Source organism: Sapajus apella, unplaced genomic scaffold (genome assembly GCF_009761245.1).
Source record: "Sapajus apella isolate SASKATOON/1434 unplaced genomic scaffold, GSC_monkey_1.0 scaffold806, whole genome shotgun sequence".
Lineage (NCBI taxonomy): Eukaryota > Metazoa > Chordata > Mammalia > Primates > Cebidae > Sapajus > Sapajus apella.
In genome coordinates this window covers 1887-12300 of record NW_022437732.1, presented here as the reverse complement: position 1 = coordinate 12300, position 10414 = coordinate 1887, and the positions used below count along the sequence as shown (strand labels likewise).

The 10414-nt window shown below is 43.0% G+C and overlaps 1 pseudogene across 1 annotated transcript in view; it reads right to left on the bottom strand.

The window, feature by feature from the left end:
- Positions 1–874: 874 nt before the first annotated feature.
- LOC116546364 overlaps positions 875–10414 on the bottom strand; it is a 10359-nt pseudogene continuing 819 nt past the window's right edge. The window contains exons 2-7 of the transcript XR_004266688.1: positions 9205–9342; positions 4808–4915; positions 3579–3790; positions 2350–2410; positions 2158–2226; positions 875–1781 (exon numbers count right to left, since the gene is read on the bottom strand). The product of XR_004266688.1 is annotated as an MKI67 FHA domain-interacting nucleolar phosphoprotein-like (transcript). The remainder of the gene's footprint in view (positions 1782–2157; positions 2227–2349; positions 2411–3578; positions 3791–4807; positions 4916–9204; positions 9343–10414) is intronic.

The following is a 10414-nucleotide window of genomic DNA, read 5'->3' as shown; positions in this document are numbered from 1 at the left end:
TTTCGCCACGTACATGTCTGAATGCACACGCCCCTTAAGATGAAACACAACAGACGTGTGTCTTGACATGGAAAACCTTTTTGACATCTTCCCAGGGGAAACCAGACAGATGTCCAGATCCACAAAGTTCAGAGATGGTTCCAAGACAGCATTCATATAACAAATATATACTCAATCTTCTATGTGCAAGATACATTCCAGAGATCTGCTCTTTGGATGTACTTAAAACCAGCTCTATTTTGGCTAATGACCTTTTTGACCTTAGCCCAACTATGCAAATGTGAAAAAAAAACCCAACTCTTATTTTGCATCAGAACACCTAGCCCAGTATCATATTAAGGACTTCAGAAATGCTAGATGAAAGAATGCCTAGTGGCAATGAATTTTAAAAAATATCCTGGCCAGGCAAGGTGGCTCAGGCCTGTAATCCCAGCACTTTGGGAGGCGGAGGCAGGCTGATCATGAGGTCAGGCGTTCAAGACCAGGCTGGCCAACATAGTGAAACCTCGTATCTGCTAAAAATACAAAATTTAGTCAGATGTGGCACACGCCTGTACAGCTGTAGTCTTAGCTACTTGGGAGGCTGAGGCAGGAGAATCACTTGAACCTGGGAGGTGGAAGTTGTGGTGAGCCGAGATCACGCCACTGCACTCCAGCCTGGTCGACAGAGAGGAATTATGCCTGTAAGGCATGAGTCACTGTCCCCAGTCTCATTTTTAAAATTTTTTGTAGAGAGGGGCTCTCATCATGTTGCCCAGCTGGTCTCCAACCCCTGGCATTAAGTAATCCTCCTGCCTCAGCCTTCCAAAGTGCTGGGATTACAGGCACAAGCTACTACATCTGATGGCAATGTTTATAATGAATCTGAATTTGCTAATGAAGAGGAAACTTTACCATTATTTTTCCCCAATGACCCCCAAGTCCTATTCGCAAACAAATAAATTGTAGAAAAAAGTTTATTTGCTAGTTATTGTTTGAATCTTGAAATACAATTCCTCACTGATGTATAAAATGGTGGTTATTAATCCATGCTAGCCCAATGAAAACTAATTTAAAATTGTTCGTAAAAATGAGTCATTTTTGAATCTCTTAAAATCTGAATACACAAATCTGTGCTAACACTGGAACTGCCTTCTCACTCTACATATAATTTAACTTCCAGCTTCAACCATGCGGTGTTGAAATCTAAAGCGCCCTCATGAGTTAATGTCCCTGACAAATCATGCAGACGGACAAACAAGATTGGTGGTCTTTAACTGGTGGTGACAGAAAAGCCTGCAGTTTAGTGCTTAAACCTGCACTTAGTGGTCACCTTTCTATCCAGGCAGAGTAACTAAGGAGAGCTATGAAATGTCAAAAGAAAAACAGAGAACAGGACAAAGAGGCAATGTCAGCCAAGCCACTGCAAATACACCCTTGTATTTCAGCCAAGGGCAGGCAATCCAGAATTACAGACTGCTTTCCTTAACTGGACCAAACAGTGTATTTTTCCTCTGACAATCCTGTCAAGGGTTACATTTCACTGTACATAGTAAAATAGTAAGTCCACCCCCATAAAAATATTGTATGTCTCAGAAAATACAATACATTAAAAATGACTGATTGCTTTTGCCTCGTCTTTTCTTCCGTGAATGCGTAGGTGTTTGAGTCCTCTATATTTCTTCTTTTACACAGGACACGGGCTGTTTGAAAACTTTCATTATCTGTATCATCTTCATTCATTTCAGTCACTTCAGATTTTCGTCTCTCCAAAATGTTGGTGTACAAACTGGTGTGGGGCCCTGGATTCAACAAGTAAAGATTATAATATATAAATGTAGAACAAGATTATGACTGTACCCAAAATATCACCTCTCTTCTATTTTTACAAGTGGTAGCCCATTATTTTAGGCCTGTTTCAATCTTTTGGTAGTACTATTGTAAAGAATCAAGAACTGAGATGTTTATCTAACTTAGTACAGAAATTCGTAATTAATTGGAATATAGCATGTTCCATTATAAGGTGTTAAGCAGAAAATTGCTAAATCAACAATAAAGATCTACCAAATGTGACAATATTCAATTTGAAATCTTTAAATCAGAGTTGCAGAAACTGCCTTTCTTTCTTCAAATTATCTGTATAACACCTGGTGTCCGGAATATTGGAGACAACTTTACCTGGCTATCCACAGTCTTCTCAGCAGTGTCAAGAGTGCCTACAGCCTTTTCCTTCTTCTTACGTAAAACCTTACAATAAATTTTAAAAGACACATCAGTTTGAATATTGATCAGGTATAGTAGTCTTAAATGTTTTCCTACTTATCTTTCTCTAATATTGGGCATGTAAAATGATAAAAAGAAAAATTTTACCTGGCCTTTTGTAGACTTCTGATGATTAGTTTTTGAAATACTTTTCCGTTTTCCGTAAAATCTTTAATAAAGAAATTATATATTAACAGTCTCATAGCTTTTCTTTTTAAACTTAGCATTAGATCCTCATATATATTATCAGTAAATCCTCCCTAATGACACAGCATTTCAATTTAAAAAGCAAAACTCAATGCAGTGAATAATCTCAAGTAAAGGGCAAAACTAGGAGAAGCCCAGCTGAGGAACTGACAGAGCTGCAGAGGTTGAAGGGAAGGCCAAAATCTGGAGCTCACTGATTCACAGAATTCTGAATTCAGGAGGGTGGAAGCAGGAAGAATGTGCAAAGGCAGGCCACCCTCACCTCCCCTAAGTCACAAGCAAAGTTCAGGGAAAGCAGCGCTCACATGCCGCTTTTCAAGCTTCACTGTCTTGGTTCCCAGATGGGTTCACAGGAGTACCAGGGCCTAAGACTCAATCAGATTATCTACTTAAAGGACATTTCCGCTTCTGTATAATGGAAATAACAGAATCTGCTCTCATGTTTTAGGAAGAACCTACAATGTTTCAAGTTTAGTCAGGCCAGGCACAGTGACTCTCGCCTGCGATCTCAGGCCTTTCGGAGGCTGAGGTGGATGATCACCTGAGACCAGGGGTTTGAGACCAGACTGGCCAACATGGCGAAACCCCATTTCTACGAAAAATACAAAAAAATAGCCTGGTGTAGTGGTTCACACCTGTAATCTCAGCGACTCAGGAGGGTACGGCAGAATTGCTTGAACCTGGGTGGTGGAAGCTGCAGTGAGCCGAGATTGTGCCGCCGCACTCCAGAATGGGCAACACAGCAAGACTCTGTATAAAAACAAAAACAAAAACAAAAACAATTCAGTCAAAAAACTAGCTTGGCATGGTGGCTCACACCTGTAATCCCAGCACTTTGGGAGGCTGAGGTGGGCAGATCACCTGAGGTCAGGAGTTTGAGACCAGCCTGGACAACATGGAGAAACCCCATCTCTAAAAATACAAAAATTAGCTGGGCGTGGTAGTATGCACCTGTAATCCCAGCTACTTGGTAGGCTAGAGGCAGGAGAATCACTTGAACCCAGGATGTGGAGGCTGCAGTGAGCCAAGGTTGTGGTAAGCAGTAGGTTAGGTACTTTACGAGACACAGAGCCACCCCCTCCCCTCCCCACAACAAATCACAAAAAAAAATGCCACGAAGAAATATTTACCAAAGAAGGAAAATCATAATCAATTCCCTTTCTAGCTAGTTTCTTCCTGAGTAACCTTTCTTTCTTTTTAAATCGCTCCTCCATCCGTAGTTTTTGTGGTTGTGTCCGATTCTGATTATAACGTTTCACTGATGGATATGACGGCTGCTTCAATGGAATATTCCAGTCTTTAAAGAGTTCTTTATGGACTTTTTTAGGTGGCATAAGACGACCTATTTTTAAAAAGAAAAAAACATAAAAAGTTTCAACCAAATGGTAGGAAAGGGATTTTAATGTTAACTTTGGAATCTCCCCAGTGCCACTCCTCACAGTCATCACGACGTGGCTGGGTACAGTGGCTCACACCTGTAATCCTGGCTTCTCTCACAGCAATGGGAACTGAATAGACAGATGCTACCTGGGCAGCCTTGTCAGTTGTGAACTTGGGTACCTAAGATGGCCACAGGCCACCACGGGCACAGGGAGGCCAGAAACTTCACTCTGCCTCCCAAGGGCAGCAGGATCTGGAGACGGATGCTCTCTGCACTCTGTGGACTGCAGGGTCGGGGCTGCACTGGCTCCTTTCTGCAGGATGAATTTCTAATCTGGTGCTGTCACTCCTCTATGCCTTCCAGCTTCTCTCGTGTGGAAGAGCCACAGCCACTGCCATTTAGATGGATTCTGCAATGCGATTCCTGACCTTTGCTGCTATCCCACTGCCCTCAGGATGAATTCTGAACTCGCTGACTTAGAAAGCCTTCAGTAACCCGACCTGAAGCCTCTTCCTGTTCCCTGATCTCTTGCTACTTTTCCTCACATTCCCTCACAGCCAAATGGTCAGGCACCTCTGGTTTGGCATTCACTGTCCCTCAGCCAGCAATGGTCTGTCTTCACTTCTGTCCCTTCACTGGCTGGCTCCTGCTTAGTCTTCAGGTTTCAATGTCAATGCTCTTTCCCCAGATAAGTCTTTCACAGCCCATAAGCATGGGTTAGCTGCTCCTCCTGTGTGTCCCCAAGGTGACTTGTCCAGTTCCATTTAGGATAAAAACAGCTCTCATGCTGGGAGGTTTTAAAATTCCAATTAGAATCTGCCTGCGACACACACAGTGAAATCCCTGCACCATTCTGTAAGACTCATCCACAGAGGAAGTGGCATGTCCAAGCAGTTAAGCAAGCCGCCCTTCCCACCAGTCACCCACCAGCAGCAGGCACCCAGGCAACCCTGCTACCACAGAGACAGGAGCACTTACACTCCAAGAGCCTTTCACCAAACAGGTAGTTGTTCATTGTTTCAGCAACTGTCTTGGAACATCCTTACACTCAAACTCCACAAATGCATAGCCTTTGCTGTTTCCAGTCTGCAACAGAGAATACGCCACAAAAAGCAGAATAATTAGATTTGAACGCATTATCAAATTCCTAAAACGCCATTATTTTAAATAATGTATATAGCCCCTTATCAAACATTATGACACATTTAATTCTAAATTCAATTCACATATTCTGGAGACTGTTACAGGAAAAAGAAAAGATGCAAGAGTCTCAACACAGCTGATTTTCTGGTATTCTTGGGATTTTTATTACATATGATAAATATACAATTCCTATGGCGGGAATTTATTCAACAACAACACTGCATTGTATAAGTCTTTAGTTGGGTGTGGTGGCTCACGCCTGTATCCTAGCACTTTGGGAGGCTGCGGTGGACAAATCATGAGGTCAGGAGTTCGAGACCAGTCTGACCAACATGGTGAAACCCCATCTCTACTAAAAATACAGAAATTAGCCAGGTGTGGTGGTGTGCGCCTGTAATCCCAGCTACTCAGGAGGCCAAGGCAGAAGAACTGCTTGAACATGAGAGGTGGAGGCTGCAGTGAGCCAAGACTGTGCCACTGCACTCCAGCCTGGGCAACAAGAGCAATACTTTGTCTCAGCAGCACGGGGAGGGGAAAGACAGATGGTGAAGTGGAAGACAGACACTACGAAATCCAACCAAGTGTACCATCACTGTAAACCGATATAAATCTTTTGAGAAGTGATTTGAAAATGTTATGTAATTAAAGAAAAAAAACTTTACCCAGTAATTCCAGAATGTTGGAAATACCAAGCCAACAGTCAAAATTAGAGCGAGCTTGGCTTTACTACTCAAAAATGCTGGAAATGGTAAATTTTCATGCATCTCCTCAGTGAGCAGGATTTTTATAAGACAAAAATGGCCAGAACTCTTCAAGAAAAACCAAACAAGCAATAAAGGGCAAGGAGACTGTTCTAGATAGGCTTAGAAGCTTTAACAAGTAATTGTAATGCACAAATCTTGAGAGGGACTCAGAACAGGTAATAAAAAAGAATAGCTAAAGACATTTTAGGGGCCAGGCACAGTGGCTCACGCCTGTAATCCCACCACTATGGGAGGCTGAAGCGGGAAGACTGCTTGAGGCTAAGAGTTCAACACCAGTCTGGGCAACATAGAGAGACCCTGTCTCTACAAAAGAAAAATAAAAAACATTATCCAGGCGTTGTGGCACGCACTGGTAGTCCCAGCTACTTTGGAGGCTATAGTGGGAGAACTGCTTGAGCCCAGGAGTTTAAGGCTGCTGCAGTTAGCCATGATCCTGTCACTGTACTCCGGCCTGGGCAACAGAATGAAATCCTGTCTCAAAAACAAAATAAGGCTGGGGCTCGTGGCTCATGCCTATAATCCCACACCACTTTGGGAGGTCAGGAGTTCGAGACCAGCCTGGCCAACATGCTGTAACCCCATCTCTATTAAAAAATACAAAAATTAGCCAAGTGTGGTGGTGCATGCCTGCAGTCTCAGCTATTCGGGAGGCTGAGGCAGAAGAATCACATGAACCTGGGAGGTGGAGATTGCAGTGAGCTGAGATTGTGCCATTGCACTTCAGCCTGGGCAACAGAGTGAGATTCCTTCTCAAAAAAACAAAAGAAAACAAAAACACACAAACAAAAAACCATTTTGGGAACTGGAGATACACAAAGATAGTGCATTATACACCATTATACTGTGGTTATATTGAAAGAGATGTCCCCATTCTCAGATTTATAATGAAGTATTTAAAGTATTATAACTGCCGCTTTTTTCTAATGATTCAGGAAAAAAAGTGTATTTGTACGTGTTTATATAAAAACAAAAAAGTGAAGCTAATGTGTTAGGATGTTAATAATGGGTGAATCCAGGTGAGGACTGTAGAGATGATCATCCCACTATTTCTTCTACTCCTCTATAGCCTAGAAATAAAAACACACAGCTGGGGGAACAATTACTATACTGCAATAGGGAAAAACACTTGCACTTTTCAAACTCAGAGCTTGACCTTTTTAGGGGGTAACAGGATCAGTTTAGGTCACAAGGATACTAAAACAAAACAAAACAAAGCTAGGCCGGTCGCGGTGGTCACACCTGTAATCTAAGTCCTCTGGGGGGCTGAGGTGAGTGGATCACCCGTCAGGAGTCTGAGACCAGCCAGGCCAAAATGGTGAAACCCTGTCTCTACTAAAAATACAAAAATTAGCTGGGTGTGGTGGCACGCACCTGTAATCCCAGCTACTTGGGAGGCTGAGGCAGGAGAATCACTTGAACCCAGGAGGTGGGGATTGGAGTGAGCTGGGATTGTACCACTGTACTCCAGCCTGGGTGACAGAGTGAGACTCTGTCTCAAACAAAACAAAACAAAACCAAAACAAAAATAAAACCTGAGTAGAATGAAATAGAAAATCATCAAACAAAACAAGTTTAAACATTGTCTCGTTTGACTTTTATTTCAGTTATGCTTACATGCATCTGTATGTGTGACGGTTTGTACTGTAAAACTTACTTTTTTTTTTTTTTAAACACTTATCTTCTTTGTGATGGTAAAAACTTACTTCTTACTGAGAACCAAGGTCTACAAAATACTCTTCTAAAAAAATCTGCCTATACCTGCATAAAGACTTCACAGCAGCTTCATCTAAAGACTTAAGAGTAGTAAAAAACCTAATGTTTGGGCTGGGTACAGTGACTCTCTCATGCTGTAATCCCAGCATTTTGGGAGGTCAATATGGGTGGATCACCTGAGGTCAGGAGTTCGAGACCAGCTTGGCCAACATGGTGAAACCCTGTTTCTACTAAACATACAAAAATTAGCCAGGTACAGGGGCAGGTACCTGTAATCCCAGCTACTCAGGAGGCTGAGGCAGGGGAATCACTTGAACCTGGGAGGTAGAGGTAAAGTGAGCCGAGATCGCCCCACTACACTACAGCGGCCTGGTGACACAGTGAGATCATCTCAAAAAAAAAAAAACAAAACAAAAAAACAAAACCTAATGTTCCGTAGGGGGGTCGATAAACTTCAGTTACCCAAGTAACAAGCAACGGTGATAACAAAGGCACTAGAGTTACAGGAATAATGCTCAGATTACTGAACAAAAAAATTCAGCTGGAGGAGGATAGAAATAATAGAATTTTAAAACAATACTATATGTACATTTATATACATAATAAAAACTTATATATAGCACTGAAAACTGAATTTGTGAATTTAATTCCCTACTTAAAGGAGAACGTGAAGAACATTGGGAAGGGTACAAAAGGGACCTCAATTCTACCTGTAATCTGTATCTTTAGGACAACTAACAGATGATGGATGCACACCCTATGCCCTAGATGCTAAATCGAATAGGTGTCTATGGCTACAACCCATTAGTTTACCTGTGGGGAAAAAATAAAGTGGGTAGGCTAGGTGTGGCAGTTTACTCCCGTAATCCCAGCACTTTGGGAGGCCGAGGTGGGTGGATCATCTGAGGTCAGAAGTTCGAGACCAGCCTGGCCAAGATGGTGAAACCCAATCTCTACGAAAAATACAATTAGCCAGGCGTGGTGGTAGGCACCTGTAATCGCAGCGACTCAGGAGGCTGAGGCAGAGAACTACTTGAACTTGGGAGGCAGAGGTTGCAGCGAGCCAAGATTGCACCATTGCACTCCAGCAGCCTGGGCCACAGCGAGGGTCCATTTCAAAAAAAAAAAAAAAAAAGAAAGTGGAATAAAGTGGGTCACTCCTCTACTCTTGAAACAAGCTACATACACCTTTTTCTCATTAGAACGCAGGTATGACACAACAGTAATTATATAGTGTTTGCTGTGTGCCAAGCAATAAATCTATGGATTTTATATTCATTATTTCATTTAACCTTTGACTAAATACTTCTGCAATGTTTTACTCACATTTAACAGATCGTAACACTGAGCATGGTATGGTCGTATCACTCTAACTAGTAAGGGCTAGAGCCTGGCCCTAAAGCTTGGCCGTCCAAGTCCACAGTCCTTATCTTTATTCACTATATAAACCTTTGCTATTATAGGGATGCTTGTACCAAAGGCTAATACAAGAAGATGGATAAATCTGGTCCTCATACTTAAGTTCATTTACCAGCACTGTCCACTTAATGTAAGGATTTGGAGCAATGTAAAAAACAAACTTTCACAGTAATACTGATTTTGCTCCTGTGGCTGTTTCAGATTCTAAACCTTAGCCACTCTCCTTTTTGGAATGAAATCTGATAAGCAATAATACGTAAGTGAACGTGCTCTTTAATGTCAAAGATAATACACACTTGAAAAACAAAACATCAAACGCAACAACAGAAATCTTACCCTTTTACTTCTGGACAGTCTGAAACGTGTCACAGTGCCAAACTGGGAGAAATAGGAAAAGATCTGGGTTTCGTCAAGTAGGTTAGGCAGGTGGCGCACACAGACGACTCCAGGAGTAAGTTGTTCTCGTTTTTTTCACTGAAAACATAAAGACCAGGTAAATTAAGTATTATTTTCTTTTCTTTTTTTTTGAGACGGAGTTTCCCTCTTGTTGCCCAGGCTGGAGTGTAGTGCCCCGAACTCGGCTCACTGCAACCTCCGCTCTCAGGTTCAAGCAATTCTCCTGCCTCAGCCTCCCGAGTAGCTGGGATTAAAGGCGCCTGCCACCACGCCCCGCTATTTTTTTGTATTTTTAGTAGAGACGGAGTTTCACCATGTTGGCCAGGCTGGTCTCGAACTCCTGACCTCAGGTGATCCACCCTCCTCGGCCTCCCGAAGTGCTGGGATTTACAGCTGTGAGCCACAGCGCCCGGCTAAAGATTTTTAAAATAAGAAAATCACATTGCAACAAAGCTTGCAAAACTCCTAGTCCTAGCCCTCGGCCCAAAAACCTACTCTGCATTTCCACTTACCACAGCCGTAATTAAAGAACTGGCTGTTTAATGTCTCTACCCACAAGGGCCGTGGCTGAGCAGTAGTCGACTGTCTTTCCACCCTGGCACCCCACCCCTCAGTAAAATGTCAGTGCTCAATAACTATGTCAATCAGCGGATAAGCAAGGACATCTCTGAACAAGCCAGTTTAGATCTTCTGCCCGGAGAACGCTACATAACTGTACCCTTCACTTTGGATGCACACTGTTTACTCGCACTTCATCGAAAACTTTTCCAGATGACTGTTAACTCTCACAGTACAGATGAGCCTTTCAGCGCCTCAGTCGTCACACCCTTACCTCTGTAACAAGAACGCCTAAGTTTCCCGGTGTATTTTATGCTAAAAACCACAGAAAGAGGCCGGGCGCGGTGGCTCAAGCCTGTAATCCCAGCACTTTGGGAGGCCGAGGCGGGTGGATCACGAGGTCAAGAGATCGAGACCATCCTGGTCAACACGGTGAAACCCCGTCTCTACTAAAAATACAAAAAATTAGCTGGGCATGGTGGTGCCTGCCTGTAATCCCAGCTACTCAGGAGGCTGAGGCAGGAGAATTGCCTGAACCCAGGAGACGGAGGTTGCGGTGAGCCGAGATCGCGCCATTGCACTCCAGCCTGGG